Below are 12,161 nucleotides of genomic sequence, written 5' to 3' on the forward strand. Positions count from 1 at the left end.
AATTACAGTTTGTTGGCGGTAAAGAGCAACTAATTACTCAGGAAGAAGCATGTTTTTATTTTGCAAAACTGCACTGAAAATGGTTTATCATGCAATAAATTTGCTAATCACCAGTTAGGAAACACAGTGCCATCACCACCTACCCACAGCGACTTCCTTTGAAAGTTGGTATGTTACATTTTGGATAGGAAATTATATCCTTTTGAAAATGAACATGACAGAAGACGTTCATTGAATAGCTTAAAACTCCTCAGCAGTCAGAATCCGAACTGCACAAACAAGAATGTGCTTAATGGCGCCCAAGATAGTAACCACTGACCTTGGCTTTCGTGGTGAGCAGACTAGCCCTGATCCCTTCTCATGAAGATGATTATTCATTTCCTTTTGCTCTTTCTCTTTTGCTAGGGAAAGTTGAAGGCTTTCAAATGTAGAAAAAGCATAAAGTCAGCCTCTTTTTTTTTCCCTCTTTTCTCTAGAACGCTCTTTCTCAGAGCCCCCCAGACATCTATACATATTGTTTTCTAATAGAGTTAGGTTAAACTTCTTTCTTTCTTCCTTTTTTTTTTTTTCTTTTTCTTTTCTTTTTTTCTTTTTCTTTTTCTTTTTTTCCTTTTTTCTAGAAGAACCTGGAGAAGCATGTTCTGACTCAGAATGGCAAAAGTCCAGCTTGGGGAACTTGAGCTTACACAGCCACTACTAAGTCCAACTCTTCCTCTCCTGGCTTGAAGGTGCCAAACAGCTTCCTTTGCGTTGCTGACCCCAAAGCAAACGTCCCTCACCATCCTCATTAATGATGTTTGCTGCATGCCCCGCCTCCAGTAGTAACTCTATCGCTCTGTCGTATTTTCTTCTTAGACTTCCTAATAGAGAAATTCATCTCTGAAAACATGCTGAGTGAGTTTGGGTATTTGTCCAAAATTTCAACAGGGTACAGAAATGGAGAAGAAAGGAGTGAGGCCACATCCCAAACCAGGGGTTGCTTTTTCTCTCTGTCTCTCTCTCTCCCTTTGGTGAGTGTACATATCCTTGGGCAATTAAAGAAAAAAGCTTATCTCATTTACTCGTGTACTTATGTACTTAAGGTTTGGTCCCCCACAAGATGAAACTCTCCGTTTTGATTACCTGTATCTCATCAGTGCTTATGAGAGTGCCTGACACTGAGTATTGCACCATTCAAACACTACGAGAATGGATGGATGAATGAACGAACATTTCTAGCTCTACCTCTCAAGGCAAAGCATCCATAAACTATGACTCAGCTCACCTGCCACCCTTCAGACATACAGGTCTCTGGAGGAAATGCAGCTTTCAGAGTCAAAGTGAGGAGGAGGTACTTGGTCAAGCTTTATTGTTGGGCCAGCAGCAGCAGCAGTACATGTGTTGATCAGCTTTCCTTTAGTTAGAGAGAATGTACTGTGTGGGAAGCTTGTAATTAAGGCTGTTCTGCAGAAGAACACTAGCTCTGATTTGCAATGGGTCTGTTTCTTGATTATGTCAAAGAAGACACTTGCTGGCCAGGACCCTGGGGTCTCAGTCCAGCCTCATTCTTATCAGGTGTGCAACATTGAGCCACTTACTCAATTTTTTTGAGTCTCGGTAGTCTCATCAGAAAATTTATTGTCATTATTCCTACTTGCCTCCTCATCCGGATTTATTAGAATTAAATGAAAATGGTGGGTATAATATCATTTTGACATAACCTGAAAAAGACAAATCATTTTGGGAAACACTCTTTTAAACAACTATTTATTTATTTAAAGAGGTTTTTGCTTTAGGGCATGTGCATTCACAGACAGAGGAAGTGAGAGAGAATGTGAGAAACCACCCCCAATGGCGAATGGCCACACCACAATCCCTTCTCTCTCATTCTCCTCCCAGGATCTTGGGGAGGCATGCACACATGCCCAAAGTGATTTTGAAGCCACTGGATCTGGCACTCAAACTATGGTCAGCCATGTGAGAGTCCAGCAATGTAACAGCTATGCCATCTGCTGCTCCCTTAAATAAAGTTTTGAGATTTTTTTTTCCTGCAGGACTTATCAAGACCTTTAATAGTTGCTTAATATTATTTTAATAATTCTGGTTAAATTGAATTTTTAGAAATAGCTAACAATAGTGTCTCAGAAGTACGTGGTATTTCCTAAATGCACTTCAACAATAAATTTATTTTTCTTGCGTATTTTAGTGGGAGTAGTGTTTTATAAAATATAGTTTGAACACATTGCTTTAGGTAACCTGCTCCATTGATACAGGTAACTGTTCTGTATATAGAAAATGAAGTAACATTGTTTTATTATTTCTTTCTTTTAAACGAATTTTCTCAGTACCTTTTGTTTTTGCCATGGGGTGCATGTGCTCACTGGAGAGAGACAGAAAGAGACAGTGAGAAGGGAAAGTGAGAAATCACCTCCAGGGAAGATGGCCAAGCCACAGTCCCTTCTCTTCCATTCTTCTCCTGGGATTTTAGGCACACACACACACACTTTCTGTGTGATTTTCAAACCACTTAGTCTGGGACTCAAACAGTGGGAGGTCAGCGCCTTATCCACTGTGGCACCTGCTAGCCCTTCTCATTACCTTTAACACTTTGTTTCCCTCTTTCCTTATAAAATGTAGACAGTTTCACAGTGACAGAAAGAGTAGGGTAGGATGTAAGAAAATTCTCTCTCTCTTGGGACCAGCAGTTAGCATAATGGCTATGTTGCTGGACTCCCATGTAGTCGACTGTGGTTCGCGTCCTGGACCCGGTGGCTTAAAACTCACGCTGGGTGCATGTGCATGTGTGCCCAAGATCCCGAGAGGAGAACAGAGGAGAAGGGATTGTGGCATGGCCATCCCCCTGGGGGTGATTTCTCGCCTTCTGTCCCTCTGTCTGGCAAGCGCACGTGCCCTATAGCAAAAACCTCTCCAAAAAAAAAAAAAAAAAAGAAAAGAAAATTCTCTCTCAAAGTCAAACCAGTTGTATTTATCTCCGTAGAAGTATTCTGGAGTATTTTTCTTTCCTGTTCACATTTAGACCTAGAGTAGTGTTCACCAATCCAATCACTGAAACTTAAAATGTGACATTCTTTTGATTTTATAGTATCAAAGACATTTTCTACTCAATAGAGTCCCTAGAGTAACATTCTTTCTTAAGTCTGTTTTCAAATTTAGGATCCCAGGGGAATGACGTTTGCTCAAAGTCTATCACTCAGCGGTATTTAAGTCGCATTACTTTCTGCCAGGCTTAGCCTTCCCTTTGCTTCCGTTTTGACTCTCCTCCTACAAAATTATTGCTTTGAGAACAAGGAGCTGGCCCTTCTCTTTCCTGTTTCAGTGCAAGAAGGTGGCATTAATCCTTTAATGTGAAATTGCAACTGTAAATTCAAAGATTCTAACCTAGAAGGTCCCTGTCTTGATTGTGGAGTCACCTAGACTGATTTCTCAGTGTAGCCTGCCATACATGAAAGCGTCTGAATGCCTCTTACCTACGATGTGGATAAAATAAAAATCAACGAAATGTGTGCTTTATTTTGTAATTGCTTTTAAGTATCCTACAAATCAATGGAGTCTCCAGACTGATGCTCGTATGCTGATGGTACTGATACCCAGGCCAGTCATCAGTAGGAATAATGAGACACAGGATAATGGAGTATTTGTAGTTTGCCCTGGAGACTGAGTGTTTGAATCTATCCTGTTCCCCCATGAGATATCACACTGGCCGTTAGCTTTCTGTGCCTCAGTTTCTTAATTTGTAAAATGAAGTTGTCATTATAATCCTTAAAATTATTGTAATCCTTAAAGTTAATCCTTGTAGTTACTACTAATTAGAAATATGTGCAGTACTCAAGAATATTAGCTATTGTTATTATTGTTTCATTGATATCTCCTTCAGTTTCTAAAAAAGGTTTATAAAATCACAATGTGTAGAAATACGTAGGCAGCCCCCACAGCATCAAAACACTTGTGCTGTCACTGCCACTGTTAAACAGACAATGCAGATGTGCAAGTGTAACAGGGTGCCTTATTCTATCCCAAATTGCTGACTCGATAAGTGAAGTCATTATTTTAGCCCTTAATTTTGGATCCTAGGTAAGTATGCAGAATTTCATGTGAGTCTGCCCTATATCCCCCCCCCCCCCGCCATGGGTAATGAATCAGGAAAACTGTAGAAGGTGTCAGAAATAATCTACCTATGTGTGTGAAATTGGTGTAGACAAATGTATGGAAAACATATCTCTTTTTTCCATATGGAAGGACCACCACCAAGTCCTACTTCTTTCCAGCTGAAAGGGCTCATGAACTGTTGGCTTCGCAGGCTCAGCCTGACATTCCACTTCCAGGCCAGCTAGTAGTCACTGACTATAAATCTAACAAGAGGGAGAGGAGGAGTGCAGAGGCAGGGACCGGTATGCACAGTGAGGAGGGAGAGACAGACGGAGGGAAGCACAGAGAATAATGTGCCTTAATTCCTTTGACATTGAAGCACCTGCTAAAGGCACAGGGCACATTGCAGTTGATGGCTCCGTGTCCAGAGGCAGGATGTGTCACTGCCCTGGTTCTGAATCTAAGCAGCCTCCAGCTACCCAATAAACCATGGAGTCCTTTGTGCCTCCCGGGAACTGCAGGCTTCTGCATATCACAGGAGGTCACAAGGTGGGATTTCATTCTGAAGCAATCAACTGGGGAAGTTAAACATCTCTGATCATGTAGGGTGGGGGTCTATAGGCTCACTGCCTGAATTGGCGTGCCTCAAACATGGCTACTAAAAGAGAACAAGCATTAGGTTTAGCTATAACCACAGATAAAAGGTTCAGCTACAGACCGAATGATATTATCTACCACTGATGTGCCTGTGTCTGCCTTTCTGCCCATCCCTTCATTCCTCTATCTCTCCATCCCTCCATCCATTGTCTGCCTTCCCCTTTCTTTGCAACACTGTTAAGGGGAGCTCTGCAATAAAGGACCCAGGTGTGACTCATCACAACGAGCTGGCCTGGCCCACCCGTCCAAGCTAGACCCAGTCTTTAATCCTTTCCTTGGTGCTTTCCTTTCCAGACAGCTTTGGGTCTTTAAAAAGGAGTGTTTTCTGGGCTTTGCTTTTTGCCTCTTCAGTGAATGCTAGTGAAAGGGCTGGCATGACAACCCCTTGAGGCTGAGTCCTGTTGATTAGAGGATGGATTTTGAGCAAGCAGCTGTACTTGCACGCCCCCCTCAGTGACCCTTGCCAGTATCCCTCACCCATGACCTGGAGGGACTGTCTCCTGGGGAAGCCAGGTCAGGCTCGATGTCCATCAGGCTGTGCTTCTACTAGCTGTGTGATGGAGCATTTTCTGATGTTGACACCCATGCAGGGTGAGCCGGGTGGAGGCTGGCTTCTCATTTCACATTGAGCTGTCATCCAAAGAGCCCTGCTGCTTATCCCTGCTTTCATGGTCCTTCCAAGCCATTGTCAACATCCTCAGCCTGCTGCTCTGGCCGCTGCCGTATAACTTATGAACTTGGGGTACTTTTATTCAGCCTAATGTCTGGGATATTTTTGAACCAAAATATAGGTACGTGAATATTTTTCCCCCAATGTATAATTTTCCTCAAGAGTATTCCTGTTATAACGTGTATTTCTTTCTCTGGCCTTTGTACTCATTTTGACGTTCAAATTAAACATAATAATTAAACGGACTGGAACACTTTAAATGATTTGATTGACAGGCAGAATGACTATATTTATGAAGGAACTAGAAAAACTTTACTTTCTCTTTATATCGTACTCAACTGGCTTTGCCTGGCAGCCCTAGTGATGGGAGTTTCTATGGTGGCAGACTGTCTAACTAGTTTCAGTTCAAAGCAAAGAGTCTCATAGGCCAGGGACATACCCATTGACATTTTAAGTTCAAATCCAAATGGTCATGGTCTTTTGAGTAAGTAGATATTTTCTCAGATGTTAATTTTTCTACGAGAATCATCAGTAACCTACATATACTGTTCAATACGTTCTGAATTAATGAATCTAGTCAGAAGTTGTACAAGTTATAGAATTCCCAAGTTATCTTGATGGTTCATGAGGCCTAAATTATACTATATTTGAAATTAAAAGTATCCTAAAAAAAAATCCATGCAACACAGTGACTCAATAGCAAAGTATTAGTATGAAAATATCCTCTCTCTAACTACCAGAAAGAACATGCACTTGGGAAGGGGAGAGGGGAAAAGCACCACCCAAAGGGGGGTGGTTACATCACAATCCCCTCTCCTCTATTTCTCCATCCTGTTGGAATTTTGTGCACACAGACATATCCAATGTGTTTTTCTTTCTTTCTTTTTTACCCCAGAGGTTTTTGCCCTAGGGCAAGAGTGCTCACCAGAGAGAGAGAAAGACACACACACAGAGAAAGAGAGAGAGACAGAGACAGAGACAGTGAGAAGGAAAGTGAGAACTCAACCCCCAGAGGGGATGACCACATAGGAATCCCTTCTTTTCCATTCTCTTCCCAAAATCCTGGGCACACATGTAAATGTACCTAGCATGAGTTTCAAGCCACCAGGCCTGGGACTCGAACCATGCTTGACCATGTGGGAGTCCAGTGACTTAAACCACTGTGTCATTTGCTGGTCCCCTCAATGTGTTTTCAAGCTGCCTGGGCCTGGATGTGAACTGCAGTTGGCCATGTGTTATGCAGCTCCCTTAATTACTAGGCCTGAAAATATTTCCACAGTAGTTTTTTGGTGCAGAGTATATATAACTGAGGACTTAGAAGATAATTAACTGTATTGGACAGAAGAAAAAAATTACACATAGACTGAGTACAGGATTTGATTGGGTCAGCTGAGAAATAAAAGCTCACATGGCATTTCCCTCAGTTTGTCAGGCTCTGCTCAGTCGCCTGAAACCAACTGTACTCTTGTCAAGAATGTGGGCCTTTCCTGCCCTCTTGAACCCGTGTCATCCTTGTTCAACTTTCTCCTAAACTAGCCTGGCTAGCTTGCAGCAGGAGGGTTCTGAACTCCCCCCAGTGTCTTTGTGAAACTCTGGACTATAAATCCTACAGAATAAATGCACTCTTCTTCTTACCCTGCTCCTTCTTTTCATTGTTCCCTTAAATTAGCTCCAGATCTAATCATGACCTCATTCAACCATTGTTCAGATGGCCACCAGAGAATCTCTCCCACACAATGACCTGTTAAAATATGAATGTATATCAGGGTATAAAGGAGATTTTACAAGAGTAGCCTATTTACTGCAAGAGGGTTTATTGCAAGGATGAGGATAGGGGAGTATGTATGGCTTGATCTCCTCTGCCGAATGTCTCTGGTCTGTTACTCATTGTAGGGCTTAATATTTTTCATGACATAAATCAGTTACTTTGATTTCTTTATTAAAAGGTCTTGGACTCAAAATAGCTACGTGTGAATACACTTTTCACATGTACGAGGAACTTATGACTGCACAAGATAGATGACATAAGTGTGATTGTCATCGTTTTGCAGATAAAAAAGCAGAAGCAGAGAGAATGAACAACTTTTCTGAGATTGTGTTGCAAATTAGTAGCCAGGTCCAGGCTGGGGTCCGAGAACAACGATGTAGGCCTTTTTAAATAACTTCTGCAAAATAATCATCTAGAACAGCAAAGCTGTTTGCTTGGCAACAGCTGAACACTCATTTGGGTTAGTAAGAAGCACATGAAAAAAAAAGTAAATAATTACAAGAAATTTTCTTCTTGAGTGAAACAGCAAAACTCTGTCTCTTGCTATACTGCAAGTTCATGATTTCATGAGTTCATAAGTAAAAGGACAACTTTCCTCTAATTTACGAATGCAGCTCAGATTTGCACTTAGCTTATCTTTTTTATTAGTTTTTTTTTTTTTTTGCCTAGGGTGCTCACTGAAGAGAGACAGAGAGAGAGGGGGAGAGTGAGAAATCACCCCTCATTGGAGAGTTTGGAGGGGAAGGATAGACACACTGCAATACCTTCTCCTCCATTCTACTCTTGGGATTTGGGGCATGCACACACAAGAACCCAATGTGTTTTTCAAGCTGCTGGGTCCAGGACTCAAACAGTACTGAAGGCCACGTGGGATCTAGCACCTAATCACCATGCCATCTGCTGGTCCCTTGACTTATTTTTTTTATTCTACTCTGCTGTTACAGTGTATGGATGTGCAAAAGTTTAGTTCAATAGCACATGAGATGAGTTTACTTGATCTACTTGTTCCGATATTACCCATGGCTCTTTTTTTTTTTTCTTTTTTTTTAATCAATGATAGGCTGTCCCAAGGTGTGAATAGGGGACATTCATCAGAAGGCCCACAGGGTGTGAGTGTCAGTGTCCCAGCTCGTTCTGCCTTTCTGAGTAAAGCATTCAAGGTTAGGCTGTATTTATCAGGAACCACTATATATTTATATTTCATCTGTTGTATTTTTCCAATTTCTACTCCTTTAAAAAGTATGTATGTATCGTCAATGGTACAAAAATTTTAAATGGCAAAACTCTCCCTCCTGTTCTGTCCTCAAGTCACTCAGTTTCTCTTTCCAGAGGGAACCAGTGCCCCGAGTCATTGTGTATTATTCCAGAGATATCTCATGCATATACAAGCATAAATGTGGAAATATATTGTTTCATACCAGTGACTGCCTACTCGGACATCATTCCAGTAACAATGCATGAATGAGCTGCCTCATTCATTTTAGTAGCTGTTTTGTATTACACTGTTTCCCTCCACCATGACTTATTGAACCAGATTCTTTTTGATAGGCATTTAAGTGGCTTGAAATAATTTGCTATATCAAAATATGCTGCAGTGAACACTCAAAATATGCTGCAGCGTACATTCTCATACATACATCTTTGCACACACACGCCAGTACATCTGCATGATACATTTCCCAAGGTGCAAGTGCAGGGTCACAGAGCCTAGATGTTTAAATTTTTAACCGCTGTTGCAAAACTCCCATTCCCAATGTGGAGTAATGGTAAGTTTTTTTTTTTTTATTTTTTTTTAGAGGTTTTCTTTTTTAAGGGTAAGCTTTTTTACTTTGATAACCTGAAAAGTAGAAAATAACATCTCATTGTAGTTTTAATTTATACTTATTTAAATACAAGTGAATGCAAGGATGTTCTTAAAATATGTATATTTTAACTCCTTTTGTATTTCTTTTTCTATAAACCCTGAGTAATTGTCCATTCTTCTACAGTCCTGGTGATCTTTTTCTTATTGGTTTATAGGAATATTTTCCATTTTAATGAAATTACTGCTTTAACAAATGGGTCTTGAATACTTTTCCCAGTGTGTAATTTGCTGTTTGTAATATGTGTCATATCTTTAACTATGCTATCGCTAATCCTTAGATTAGTGCAGTCTAATGTGTTATGTTTTAACATTCTCGATTTTTTTTTTTAGATTTTTTTTTTTTTTTTGCTATAGGGTACATGTGCTCACTGGAGAGACAAAGACAGACAGACAGAAAGCGAGAAATCACCACCTGGAGGATAGCCACACTGCAATCCCTTCTCCTCCAGTGTCCTCTTGGGATTTTAGGCATGCACACACATGCATCCAGCATGAATTTTAATCCTCTGGGTCTGGGACTCAAACAGAGGTTGACTATGTGGGAGTCCAGTGACATAACCATTACACCATCAACTAGACCCCTCATGTACAGTAAGGAAAACTGTAGATCAGAAAAGCTTTCCCAATGTTACCTAACTAGTAAGTGAGGGTAGGACCTGGCTCAGTAAAGACTTGACTCAACAGCCAAGACTTCCCATCATATCACACCATCTCTCTGGAGGACAACATCTTCCTCGTTCTTAGCAAGAGAGTGAGCAAATCCTCCAGGTCTGTATGTACTTAGCTGGTGTAAATTGGGTGTTTTAGCAGCCCTTGCTGATGAACTTAGTTGCAGACTTTCTTTCATTTGCTGGGCAGTGGCACATGTAAGGAGACAGCCTTAAAGCATATTCACTTGACCACTTCTCCTAACGAGTCCTTACTTCTGGGCTTTGGCACTGCTGGCAAGTTTTCCCTGTCTCTACTGCCCTTGTCATCCCTCTGTCTACATTCTCTGGCTCTGAAAGTCTTCCGTGACTGCACCAGAAGCAGCAGTCTATGGTCCTTCCCCGCTATGGCTAAAGGGCTTAGGGCTAAGTTCTATTGCCCTTAGTGGGGCTTTCCATCCCACAGGTCTCCAGGCTCCTGAGGCAGGAACAGTGTTGTGGGCATCATTATGTCCTCATCATTGGGACATGGCCTGCTGTTCATAGACACCCAGCTCCTGCATTTACTAAAAGGGTAAGCACAGGCCAGGTTACTGAAATTCGCTAAACTTCACATTCTTTATCAGCAAGGAGATATAACAAAAGTAAATTGTTTGCTTCATAGGCTAAGCCTGAGAAATATATTAAGTAATCCTTGTTAAAGACTTGGGACCAGCAGATGGTGTAATGGTTGCACTGCTGGACACCCCATGTAGCTGAGGGTGTTTCAAGTCCTGGACCCTGTGACTTAAAACTCACACGGTGAGTGTGTGTGCGTGCCCAAAGTCCCAAGAGAAGAACGGAGGAAAAGGGATTGCAGTGTGAACATCCCCCCTGAGGGATGACTTCTTCCTGTCTCTCTGTCTCCCTCTGTCTCTCTGGCAAGTGCATGCACACTATAACAAAAATCTCTAGCCAAAAAAAAAGAGAGAGAGAGACTTGTGATTCTGAAGAGTCAAATGAGTATTTTATTAAAATTTTTGGACAGATATTTGCTCTAGGGCAAATGCACTTATCAGAGAGACAGAAAGTGAGAAATCCCCTCTCCTCTACTCTCCTCTTGGGATTTTGGGCATGCTGCCAGGTCTGAGAATCAGACTGTGGTCGGCCATATGGCAGTCCAGTGCCTTAACCATTACACTACTTGCTGGCCCCTGAATGACTATTTTATTAACCTACAAGGCCTCAAGAATAAGAGTAAGAAGATCAGATTTTTAATTGCAGCCATGCCCCAAACTGGCTTTATGAATCACATCCTTGAGCCTCCTTGGCAATGGAGGAATGTGCAGTTCGCTGGTACAAACTCTCAAATCTGTGAACTAACTGCAGTGTGGCTTGCCGTACTCAGAGCTCGGGCTTCACTGGTTGCTGTTTTTCAAATGGCTGGAACACATCCAAGCCTGACAGATAGTACACACTAATAATAGTACATGTTTAAAATATATACATGTATGAGAGGGCTTCAAAAAGGTCATAGAAAATGCATATTAGGGAGCCGGCCAGTGGTGTAGTGGGGAAGGCAACTAGATCCCACATGGCTAATTGCACAGTTCAAGTCCTGAACCTGGCAGCTTGAAAACCATGTGTGTTACTTAGCTGGTGTAAATTGGGTGTTTTAGCAGCCCTTGCTGATGAACTTAGTTGCAGACTTTCTTTCATTTGCTGGGCAGTGGCACATGTAAGGAGACAGCCTTAAAGCATATTCACTTGACCACTTCTCCTAACGAGTCCTTACTTCTGGGCTTTGGCACTGCTGGCAAGTTTTCCCTGTCTCTACTGCCCTTGTCATCCCTCTGTCTACATTCTCTGGCTCTGAAAGTCTTCCGTGACTGCACCAGAAGCAGCAGTCTATGGTCCTTCCCCGCTATGGCTAAAGGGCTTAGGGCTAAGTTCTATTGCCCTTAGTGGGGCTTTCCATCCCACAGGTCTCCAGGCTCCTGAGGCAGGAACAGTGTTGTGGGCATCATTATGTCCTCATCATTGGGACATGGCCTGCTGTTCATAGACACCCAGCTCCTGCATTTACTAAAAGGGTAAGCACAGGCCAGGTTACTGAAATTCGCTAAACTTCACATTCTTTATCAGCAAGGAGATATAACAAAAGTAAATTGTTTGCTTCATAGGCTAAGCCTGAGAAATATATTAAGTAATCCTTGTTAAAGACTTGGGACCAGCAGATGGTGTAATGGTTGCACTGCTGGACACCCCATGTAGCTGAGGGTGTTTCAAGTCCTGGACCCTGTGACTTAAAACTCACACGGTGAGTGTGTGTGCGTGCCCAAAGTCCCAAGAGAAGAACGGAGGAAAAGGGATTGCAGTGTGAACATCCCCCCTGAGGGATGACTTCTTCCTGTCTCTCTGTCTCCCTCTGTCTCTCTGGCAAGTGCATGCACACTATAACAAAAATCTCTAGCCAAAAAAAAAGAGAGA

Source organism: Tupaia chinensis, unplaced genomic scaffold, assembly GCF_000334495.1.
Source record: "Tupaia chinensis unplaced genomic scaffold, TupChi_1.0 Scaffold000078_1, whole genome shotgun sequence".
Classification (NCBI taxonomy): domain Eukaryota; kingdom Metazoa; phylum Chordata; class Mammalia; order Scandentia; family Tupaiidae; genus Tupaia; species Tupaia belangeri.